The following is a 12,250-nucleotide window of genomic DNA, read 5'->3' on the forward strand; positions in this document are numbered from 1 at the left end:
GATGAGAAGACTACTACAGTGTATGATGTCATATGCGTACAACGATATAAGGAAAATAAAAAGAGAATTTCAAAAAAACTTTACTCTTTGAATAATCTGCACATTTCTTCGAATTGTTGCTGACATGTTAACGGTAATATTAATCTCCTTGTTTTCTGAAAGAGAGAAGTTGAGTGTTCTTTTGTTATGCGAGAAAAGTGAAAATGTGTTGAATTTTCTTTATTCTTTCTTTATATTGTTGTACACATGTCACATCACAAGCTATAGTAGTCTTCTAATCCAGTCGTGACTGAGCGGAAACTTCAAAAATTCGTAACTTTTGAACAGATTGTCCGATTTTCCTCAAACTCTTACTGATGTGTTCGACTAATATTGCTGCATTCACAAAATCCACATGTCTATGAAAGTGAACTTGTCCTTTAAATGCGACCAGCAGCCTCTACTCATAGCGTAATGGGGCTGCGCATTGTAGCATTCAGGAGCATGAGAGACTGAGTATCGCGGGTAAATATCAACTTAAAATCCAAAAATTTCTTCAATTTGAAGAGTTACCAGTTAAGTTGAAGTACATTGTATTGAAAACAGGCTTCGGGCAACGTTTGGTTCTGTCAATAATCCCTTTCTGTTCGAATTGATGACTGAATGTTTACTGTATGTGAATCGTTCGAGAGGACCTCGGGAGAGCTAACAGTCAACGCATATTTCAAATCCATGAACGGATCCGGATAAGATGTCTGTGTGCGCATGCACTGGCCGTCGATTCACTGTATAGCTTTCCCAAGGTCCTCTCGACCGAGTCACATTCAGTCATGAATTCGAACAGAAAAGGACTATTAGCAGAACCAAACGTCACCATGACGATTATCCGCCTTTTTCAGGACGGGTGCTCGTAAAAATAATACGGATAATTTTCAGAGTTTGTGAACGCTTTTTTTTTATTGAATTGACCGCATTATTCTTATGCGGATAATTGGAGGATGAGTTTATGAAAGGGGTATAAGTGTTGATTTAGTTCATGCTTGCTCGTACTCTTGTTACATTGAAGAAAGTGTAGGTATTGGAGTGAGAAAGGATTAGTTTTAGGACGCACTAATTACTAATTTATGTTTCTATAACCTGGAAAAAAACCGAAATGCTCGTTATTGCTGATTTTGATTGAAATACTTTAATTGTATATCGTAGAATCGTAATTTTTATGAAAATAGAGTTAGTCTAGTATTTCGATAATACTCAAGCGCATGACGTTCATTTTGTTTGATTTTTGTCATGCTCATTCATAATTTGTGATTCATTTCTAAGTATAAACGTGCCGAGAGTAATTGATAATTATGTACAACATACCTTTGAACTGTTTGTGAGCCGTAAGTTTTTCTCAGTTTTTATCACCGAAGTGATAATCACACGCTGATTGACGCGAAGTTTCCTGAGCTTCTCTTCGAGTGGAGTGCCTGTATTATTATAGTATACCGGTACAATTGACGCCGATTCCGCCTTCACGTCAACAGCCATGCCTGCCACGTATTTCCGCCCCTCGGATGTGTTCCTTAATTGAAAGGCCTCTAAAATATACAGTTTTCCAGTAGCCATTTCGTACGTTGTAAGGTAATTTCGAATGTAACATAAGCTTTTATACCTCATGCCAAATTCATTTCGCCGCGTAACATCTGTAATATACGAATAACATGCGTTATTACGAGTCCGTTTTACGTGTGCGCTATATTTAAATTAGATGATTTTCTTTTTTCCGGAATTTCTTGACGTGTAAGACGATATAATTATAAGGGGGAAAAATGAAACGATAGAGCATGCACGATTAAACGTGGTACTCTTAAGGTATTTGATGGTTTTGGTTCAAAACTATCTTGAAAATTCAATTTTTTTTTGATAAGATAGCGAAAACCTCGTATGAAATATGAGAGGGCATGTAATTTAAGACGGATTTAACGTTTATTTCATGTAAATTCGTTTTGAAATGAGTGATATCTAAAACAGACTAATTCTGATACCCATCTTTTATTTAGATTAGTTTGTTTAACTTTGTTTTTGGATGTTTGAGGCATTCCAAAATCGATTGTTATCTTATAAACTTTAATTTCTCGTAGAATGTTTTTATGCCTCCGCCACGAAGTGGTGCCGGAGGCATTATGTTTTTCGTCTATATCATTTCATAATAATGTGGTGTTTTGTTATTTCGCAGAAAGTTAAAATCGTAAGCCTTATCCAGGGGCGGATCGAGGAATTTTGTAAAGGGGGGGGGGGGGGGCGTGACTAATATTTCTAGTGCCACTTCCTGGTTTCATTTCATTGTTTTTCTTTTTATTTCTTTTGTTTTTTTTAATGAAAATTAAGGAGGGGTCGGGGCGTGCGGCGGTTGCGCCCACCCCCCCCCCCCTGGATCCGTCACTGTATCTCTAGTAATACTTATCCATTACTTTAACAAAATAATGCCGTATAAAGTGATGCTCTGCAGACATGGTCCCCATTTCATAAAAGATGTTAGGCTGCGTTCACATAGAACTATACGGTATTCGGTATTTGCTATTCGCTATTCGCAATTCGGGCACCCAGTACACCATCACCCGCACCGTCAACTCATTATCCCATGCAGTGAGGATTTCTTTCTCCTACATTTGTACATCCCAGCAAATCTTATCAACAATTTCTAAACTACATCAGAATATCAGTCTCCATGATTATTTTTACTAAAAGGCTAATCCAGACCAAAATTGTCATTATTTCATAAACGAGGGACGGTGTATACGCTTCAAGAAAATCGAACAAGCTCGATTTCCACAATGCTATGCTATTCGGTACTTTCGAATCGATTCAAGCTATTCGCGTGCCCTCGAAAACGAGCCCCGAATAGTATACTTGTATGTGAACGCAGCGTTAGGATAACAACTCTTGCTGGAATGACAACTTCCCACAGCAAACAGCCAATCAGGAAGCTGTATTCTTGTCGTTACCATAACAATTGTCATTCCAGGAAAGAGTTATCATCAAATGAACTCTTTATGAAATGGGGCCCAGGTGTTTCCTAAAAAATTAGTGATGGAATATATGCACAAAGTCACACGTACATGAGACGCAGTGACTGGCATCAAGCGAGGTAGTCCATGGGCCAGGCCAGATATTGGTACCATCTGAGGTGGCAATACCTTTTCGGTGTCATTTTATTTGTCGGGCATAGATGTGCTTATCAAGCTATGATAGCATTTCCAAATGAATAGCTTAGTCATAGTAAATGAATTTTAAACCAATTTGGTCTCGTTGTTATATCCCTGTACTTCTGAATCGAGACCAACCGGTATACAAAGAAGAGCACTGTGTTCTGTATGTTCACAGGTGTTCTGTTGTAAACGCGGTGTGCTTAGTCTTTATTCAAGGCAGCAAAGAGAATATCCAAGGGTTATGTCCACAGCGCTTAGTCTAATATTGAAGACTGCGAAGGACATATCCAAAGCTTATAATACAGTGTATATCCCTTTATCTGAAAACAACAACAACAAAAAAGCAATTTCTGGTGAATTCTAGCGTATTTTTCAATTATCTCTCATTTTCCGGTGAAAACGCTACGGTGAAAACGCTAATACGACGCCAATGTCGCTTTATTTCCATCCAACAATGAAAGATTATGCAAAAACAATGTACCGGTACACTACAATACATTGTAATTGATAATGTTGTAAATGAACAGAGTGATTTTTGTTTAAAACTGATGTATTTGTTGAGAGGGTGGTATAAAAACAGTATAGATAATCCCTTTTATTAGGAACTTTAGATATGATTAACGGTACATTGTTCTAGATAAAGACTAAGCGCACCGCGTGACAGCTGTGGACATCATAAACCTTTGGATATTCCCTTCCCTGCCTTAAATAAAGACTAAGCGCACCGCGTTTACAACAGAACACCTGTCGACATGCAGAAGGCAGTGCTCGTATTTGTATCGCGGTTAGTTTCGATTCAGAAGTATAGGGATATAAAAACGAGACCAAATTGGTTAAAAATTCATTTATTATGACTAAGCTACTCATTTGGAAATGCTATCATAGCTTGATAAGCATATCTATGTCCGACAAACAAAATGACACCAAAAAGGTTTTGCAACCTCGGATGGTACCAACAACCCATTTTTCGGCTCTTGGCCCATGGACTAAGGGGACCATAGCACAATTCACATCTGTAAAAATAAAGAAAAAATGAATAGATATTGAAAACTTCCATCGGGTGAGAGGGAATATCCGATTCTGTTTTTTTTTTTCTCCATATTGTTTCCCCGGTTAGTTTCTCTTCATATAGAATTCGTATACAGTAGGGGTCGTATTTCAAGTTCGTAGTTACACTTTACGCATTATACCACAGTCCACATTACAGTATGTAGTAAAAATGAAATATTAATAGATTCGTATAACTTCCATCGGGTGAGAGGGAATATCAGATTCCTTTTTTTTTCTCCATACTGTTTCCCCGCTTACAAATGTGTAGTTTCTCGGAGAATTCGTACACTGAGGCTCGAATAAGCCAGTTCGTAGTTGGACTTTGCGCATTAGCGGAAAAGCTCATTGATACCAAAGCAAAGGATGGTTTTTAAAGTCACGGAGATGAGCATCTGTCATATAATGATTATTCATGAAATCCTTGTACATGATACTTGCCATTGCATCCACCTGACTACAAACCTGGTATTTGGCATTGTGAATATACAACATGTTTGAATGCATTCAGTACAAAACAACGAAATCAAGACGTGAATATAAGAACGAGGCAAGTCGAATTTTCAGACAAATTCAGTTTGACATGTGAAATTGTAGCTTATGCATGGACTCATCTTGTGTATAAAAGATAATCGTAATTACCCCCGAAAGTGCTTGAAATGAATGACTTAAATCTTATATGAATGTAAGAATGAAGGACTTGGGTCATTGTTACATTCATATTATAGCGCCTTCTCTCATCATTCTCTCATCTCTATAGCAGAATATCATGTATAATAATGATTCATAGAAAGACACAAGCCATGTCCATATGATTCAAAGAACGACTCAAGTCCATCACAATGTTCATGGTCATAATATGTTCTAATTTCTAATGTGGCTTTTCCATCACAGTTAAATAGAATATTATTGGACAAATAAAAAAATATGAAGTTTTTTTTTAAAGTTTACTCCAAATGGTCTTTCATGGACTTGGGTCGTTTTTATATTCAGATACTCAAATAGATGCTTCCACATAGGGTTGTTTGACGGACCATTCTGGTCACCTGGTCTCGCTGTGCAAGATCATTTTTGTTTAACACGAATTCCATAGCTAGCATTGTTACTGGTACATTGGCCGTAACTGTAAGTTGCCTTCCACTAATGTGCATTTATAATGAGTATGTTCAATTTGGGAAGTATTTCATGAAATTCAAATCGGTAATGAAAACTTTCCTACTTGTTGGTTTGATATACATTTTTGGGTAGGGCGTGTTCATAAGGCTGCGTTCACATAGAAGTATACTGTTCGAGTATTCCGGCTCGTTTTTCGAGGGCACGGGAATAGCTTGAATCGAACGATAGGATTTCCTCACACCGGTTCACATAGGAGGGCACTATTCGAAAGTACCGAATAGCTGCGAAAAGTATAGGAAAGTGGGAATCGAGCTTGTTCGATTTTCTTGCAGCGTATACCGTCTCTCGCTTATGAAATAATGACAATTTTGGTCTGGATTTGCCCTTTAGCAAAAATAAGCATGTTGACTGACATTCTGATCCAGTTTAAAAATTGTTGATAAGATTTGCTGGGATGTAGGAGGAAGAAATGCTCACTGCATGGGATGGCGAGTTGACGGTGCGGGTGATGGTGTACTCGGTGCCCGAATACTGAATACCGAATACTTTTATGTGAACGCAGCGTAATTGAGATGATAATTACAGTAGTACTGGTAATTGCAGTCCCAGCAACATGCCTCTTGCACTAGAATTAAAATGTGCATTTATAATGATTAAGCGGATGTTATGTGGAATTCGGGAAGTATTTCATGAAATTCATAACACTAATGAAAACATCCGTACTTCTTTGTTGAGTGAGGGGGTGTTAGAAAAGGAGAGACAACTCTTCGTAATTCATGCAAACACGTGTTTTGGTTCAAAGCGTTACAATGGGATGTCTAGCATTCCAATATACGCTTTCAAGTCATGCTGTGGACCGCTCTTGTTGCAAGGCGAAATTACGAGACGAAGAACGCATTTCACCTTTCGTTGAATTGCAAGCTTTATTCCTCTGTAGAATTTGAAATGAAATACTCGAATTGATTAAGAGTAGTTTAGGAAAGAATGCAAGTGCTGTCTAATGAGAGAGATTACTCTTGAGATTGCATGGTTTCAAGCTGATCAGCACCGAGATTGATATATATTTTACTGGTTCCTGACCGGTTTAAGCACCAAATTATCAAGATATTTACATGGATTGAAAGATTAAGAGATAGACTACCAAATAATGGTATTCTTTTGACGTCTTGAACGTGTACTGCACGAATTACTTTTTTCATCATTTTTCAAGCTCAAATGTCCACAGGTGTTGTGTTTTAAACGCGGTGCGCTTAGTCTTTATTCAAGGCAGCGAAGGGAATATCCAAGGGTTATGATGTCCACAGCGCTTAGTCTGATATTCAAGACGGCGAAGGGAATATCCAAAGCTTATAATACAGTGTATATCCCTTTATCTAAAAACAACAACAACAACAAAAAAAGCAATTCCTCATGAATTTTACCGTATTTTTCAATTAGTTATCATTTTCCGGCGAAAACGGTACGGTGAAAACGCTAACACCACGCCAATGTCGCTTTATTTCCATCGAACAATAAAAGATAATGGAAAAACAATGTACCGGTACACTACGATACATTATGAATGATATTGTAAATGAACAGAGTGATTTTTGTTTAAAACTGATGTGTTTGTTGAGAGGGTAGTATAAAAACAGTGTAGATAATCCCTTTTATGAGGAACTGTAGATATGATAACGGTGCACTGGTCTAGATAAACACTAAGCGCACCGCGTGACAGCTGTTGACATCATAACCCTTTGGATATTCCCTTCGCTGCCTTGAATGAAGACTAAGCGCACCGCGTTTAAAACACAACACCTGTGGACATACGGAAGACATTGCTCTTCTTTGTAGAGCTGTTAGTTTCGATTCAGAAGTATAGGGATATAAAAACGAGACCAAATTGGTTAAAAAATCATTTATTATGACTAAGCTACTCATTTGGAAATGTACCATTCTACGCTGCGGGTAGAATGGTACATTTAACGAATATAATTATAATGTCTCGTTTGGTTACAGAAAAAAAAAAAGAAACAGCCGCCTCGCCTTGAGCGTTTCTATACTCTACGTCTACTTGGTATGCAAATTACCTGAATATAATAATGATAGCGCTTTTGTACTACATTCTGCTTACAACCTTGCATGTCCGTGTTGATTTCGCTTGGAAGTAGTCTCTATCGTGCACGTGTATAATCAATAGCAATTACGACAACGTGAACGACATTTGTAATTTGTGACGATATTGATTTGGTAAGTAGAAGTAAGTAAATGATATGAAGACTTGGTATTCCTTAGAGGAAACAAATACTAATCTGTGTAAGGAATCAACTGTAGTACTAGTAGACATCTTTGAGTTCAATATCAATGTCATATATAGCATTAGGAAAACGATCCGAGCAAACTATTCCCGCTCAACGCTAGGTGGCGCACTCCTTTAAAATTGACAATTCTATTCAATTGAATTCAATCATATTTTATTTCCAGTCAACGAAAATCAAAAACATAGTACAAAGTATACATGTCATGAAATAATATTGTTCAAACGTTTGCAAAAGTTTCATGTAGTATACGAGATAAAATAGAACATCATATATGTACAATAATTAGGAGGAACAATGTATAGATACTTCGTGAGCGAGCGGAAAATAAATTTGATTATTGAAAATAGTGATCCACTAAAAAACAAAGCTTGTCGGACGTGGATCGCTAGATAAATAATGAGTAAATGATATACCATTCTAAATGATATACTATTCTAAGCGGGAGCGTTACATGATTTACTTTTCGATTTTAGATCTATAGAGTGCAATGGATGTGTAGAATATATAAAATGTTTCGCGTTAGGTGAAGTGCATATCGCGTGTAGCATGTATTGCAACTTGCAAAAATTGCACCTTTTTTCCTTCACTGCATGTCGCCGGCATCGCTGTATTTTCAAGCTGAATATAGGTTTCGTATGATAGACATGAATTTAATCAACGCAGAAAACGATGTATGTCTAATCACTTCAATGTTTGTTGTGGAATCATTGCTCAAACAATTTGGACTAGTACGTTCAATACCTTCTCTGCGCGTCGTCGGCGTAGCTCTGACATTTAGGCTTCCTATAACGTGATGAACCAACGAAGAAAAGTATGTACAGTCACTTCTGAGTGTATGTTGAGCAATCGTTGCTCAAGCAATTTCATTTGCGAATTGCAAATACTTATCAAGAGAAAGTAAAATATTTTGACAGATTGATTTTGATTTGAAACTGATTTTGCATATTGCTGTGTAAACAGAAATTGGTGTTTGACAGTAGACCTAGTCAAAGTAGATATTACAGATGATATCATGTTGACCCCAGGACTATTCATGCTGTCGTAAACTTTACGTTGTGATGTACTGTAATACTGTTTAAATGTATGTGTGCATTACAGACAAGTGTCTAAAGTGAGTCTCAAGTGAAGGAAATATTTTCCTTATTTTCTTTTGTCAGCTCAGTGATGCACGATTTCACAATGACCGTTTAAACTGCTGAATGTAACATTACTCATTTTGATGGATGCCATGCACATAATGATGTCGTAGTTGTGATCGCAAGATGAAAGAAAGAATTCCACTCGTCGTACATTAAAGTGCAGCAGGTTCATAATCTATGCTATGCTATGCCTGCAATGATAAATGCCTGTGAATTCTTTCTGAAATAGTGGCTAAAAATCAGTGTGTACGAGAATTTTAGTATAAAGCACGACATATTTTTTTTTCACAAAATGATCATTCAATCACACTTGAAATTTATGTTGTATAATATGCACAAAATGTATCATTTTGATTGAAAATCAGGATTATGAATTATTACTCTTTTTGCTTTTCTGAGTATTACAATTAAGCTATTGTTAGAACACAAACACATACAATAATGACTATGTACAAGTACAATTGTTCATTTTTCATTATAGTTCGCCTGCCACAAAATTTCAAACAGCTTGACAATTTCTACACATTTGAATATCTGATCACTTTCATTTTAACAAAGTAATTACAAGATGAGTTGGGTTTAAGAAAAGTGACATCATTATCTGATTTTATCTCCAATGCAGGTGTCTGGATCTGGTGCTTCATCACCCAGAAGGGTGTGTTGATATCATCATTCCATATACTTACCCAAAGTAAAACTCCTCATTCATCCCTTTTCCTGATCTGATGAAGAGATCCTGCTCTCAGAGGGAGTGAACTGTCATCCTAACAAACTCAATTGAAAGACAAACCGTCTTTGAACAAATCTACACAAACCAAAGACAAACCGTCTTTTTAACAAATCTGTGTAAACCAAAGACAAACCGTCTTTTAACAAATCTGCATAAACCAAAGACAAACCGTCTTTTAACAAATCTGTATAAACCAAAGACAAACCGTCTTTTAACAAATCTGCATAAACCAAAGACAAACCGTCTTTTAACAAATCTGTATAAACCAAAGACAAACCGTCTTTTAACAGATCTACGTAATAAAGCAAAGACAAACCGTCTTGATAATCTCAGCAAAGACAGACTGTCTTTTGACAATTCTACGTGAAAGCAGAGAAACAGAAACGAACCCTAAAGCAAACCATTACTCTTGCAAGCCTTCTATCTCTTCTTATTCTGAAAGTAATTTCGTAATATTGCTCTGTTATTTTGAAACTAAATCTTTGAATTAATTTCTTCTTGTTTATAAGTTACCATTACATCTTTCAGTTTTGCTTCCTATTACAGAAACTAAATGTTATAACTTGATTTCTTTTTCTCAATCTCAATGCTCTTATCTTGTCTTTGATACTTTAATTGAATCTTCATGGATCCTGTTCTTTCTCAGTAAAATTAATTTTGTGATATTTCTCTATCTTTCTCAAACTGAATTTGACATCTTACTCAGTGTTATTCGAAGTATTGTGATCCTCTTCTGTCTTATTGAAACTGAGATTCTTATTTCTCTCTGTGCTGCTGAAACTGCATCTGGTGATCTTGTGTCTTTGAATGTGTTGGACATATTCTTGAGAAGAGATAAGTGATTTTAGAATGGACATGTGATTGAATGTGTTTGTGTATACTAAAATACCACGTGAAAACCACTAAGCTAGGATTTGAATGTAGCTTTTGAATATTGAATTATTTCGTTTTCTCTACATTTGATAACTCATGAATTTCATCTGAATCTAACAGTAACCAATTCCTGTGCTATCAGGGGAATTACTTTACATTGACACTATTATTTGCGTTATACCCGAAGATAAATCTGTCTGGAAGAGAAATACACTCTGCAGCAAAAAAAAAAAACAACAACACACAAACAAACAAACAAACAACAACAACTACAACAACAAAAAGCAAACAAACAAACAACAAAACAAAAGAAAACAACAAAAACAACAATAACGAAAAATAAAAAAAATAAAAAACACAAAACAAAATACCAACAAAGAGACAGAATACTCAACTTCTATTTCTTGATTGTTTTATTTTGAGCTTGATTATCTATACAGGTTTGATGTTTTGTTTTGTTTTTTACTTTTTACATCAATTAGGTTGAATTAGCCAGGAGAGAATAAAATAAGTATTCTGAAGTCGTAGAATTATTAAAGGTCAATTCACTACAGTGGAAAATACAGAAGCAGAAATTAAGTTGTGTTTTAGAGGCGGTTTTTTGTGTTAAGAGGCGGTTTTGGTTGTAATATTAAGACAATTAGAATCACCTGACTTCGAGAGCGCCAACTTGAGGTAAATAACATATTACTATTTTTTGACAACTGACGTGCGAAGTATAATACAGCCATATACACGTAAGCCAACTATCACGTCAGCCTTAGTTATAGAAGTGTGACAGGTGGTAGACAGGAAGCTGCTGATTTGAAGAACGCCAAGTAAAGGTGCGAGCAAATATAGAAATATCTAGTACTTTGTGAAAATTTAATTGTGGAAGTGGAATACAATTTGAAACTGAAAACTGTCTGGTATCATTAAAGCAGGAAAAAAAAAACTGTCTTGAGTCTGTAAAAGAAGAGATTGAATACTGAACTTGCATTTCTTTATTATTCTAGTTTTTAGCTTAATTATCGATAAAGTTTTGACAGACATTTTGTTCACTCAATTAGGTTAAATTAGCCGAAAGAATAAAAGAAGTATTCTCAGGTCGTGGAAGTGTTGTAAATGAATTCGCATTAAAAGGTCAATTTAGAAAAGTTGAGAAAACAAAAGTAGAAATTTCATTTTGTTCCTAAGATACAAGGCAGTTTGAATTGCAAGAGCGCAATCTTCACAGTTGTCGAGAGAATTGTAATCGGCTGACCTGTTGACCGACAGCTAGCTAGCGTGAGGTAAATAAGATATTTTATTGTTTGACAAGTGACGCACAGAGCAACGTGATCTATCGTGACACAGAAGTATACCTCACACTCAAGTACCGTACCATTGAGAGTCAATGGTAACTTCAGCCTCGATTATAGGAGTGTGACAGGTGTACATGGTAGAATCTATTGATGTGAAGGGTGCGAATTGAAGGTGCGATTGTGAAAACTTTAGTGCAGAAGATTATTTAAGTCGAGTGGAAACTACCAAATATTGTACGCTGTAAACAGGGGTCGCACACGTACATGTATTCACAACATATTGGCAAGTTGTACAGTGACTGATGGTAATGATGGATGTTTATCATGTGGGAATGACATCAAAGAAAATGAAAATAAACTTACTTGTGAATCGTGTCATAGTCACTATCATGTGACCTGTATGGTACTGCAATGTTCACAGGGAATCCCCAATGTCAGATTGATTTGGATTTGCGCTAAATGTGGCCAAAACAATATTGCACACAGTATTTTTGATGCAATAGGTATCCCTTCTCATCCCAATAGATATGAGCCTCTTCAGTGTGATATTGATGGAGAAGAAGCTGAGATTGATGGCCAGGAGTGTTACACA

The 12,250-nt window shown here is 36.3% G+C and overlaps 1 long non-coding RNA gene across 1 annotated transcript in view; it reads left to right on the top strand.

The window, feature by feature from the left end:
- The window catches only part of LOC139713971 (uncharacterized), a 30,264-nt gene extending 18,023 nt beyond the window's left edge, over positions 1 to 12,241 (top strand). The window contains exons 3-4 of the long non-coding RNA XR_011709662.1: positions 9,395 to 9,427; positions 12,184 to 12,241. This is a non-coding gene — a long non-coding RNA (uncharacterized lncRNA). The remainder of the gene's footprint in view (positions 1 to 9,394; positions 9,428 to 12,183) is intronic.
- Positions 12,242 to 12,250: the final 9 nt, after the last annotated feature.

The sequence above is a fragment of the Diadema antillarum genome, unplaced genomic scaffold, assembly GCF_040938485.1.
Source record: "Diadema antillarum isolate AM-2024a unplaced genomic scaffold, OU_Dant_1.0 seq00002114_RagTag, whole genome shotgun sequence".
NCBI lineage: Eukaryota > Metazoa > Echinodermata > Echinoidea > Diadematoida > Diadematidae > Diadema > Diadema antillarum.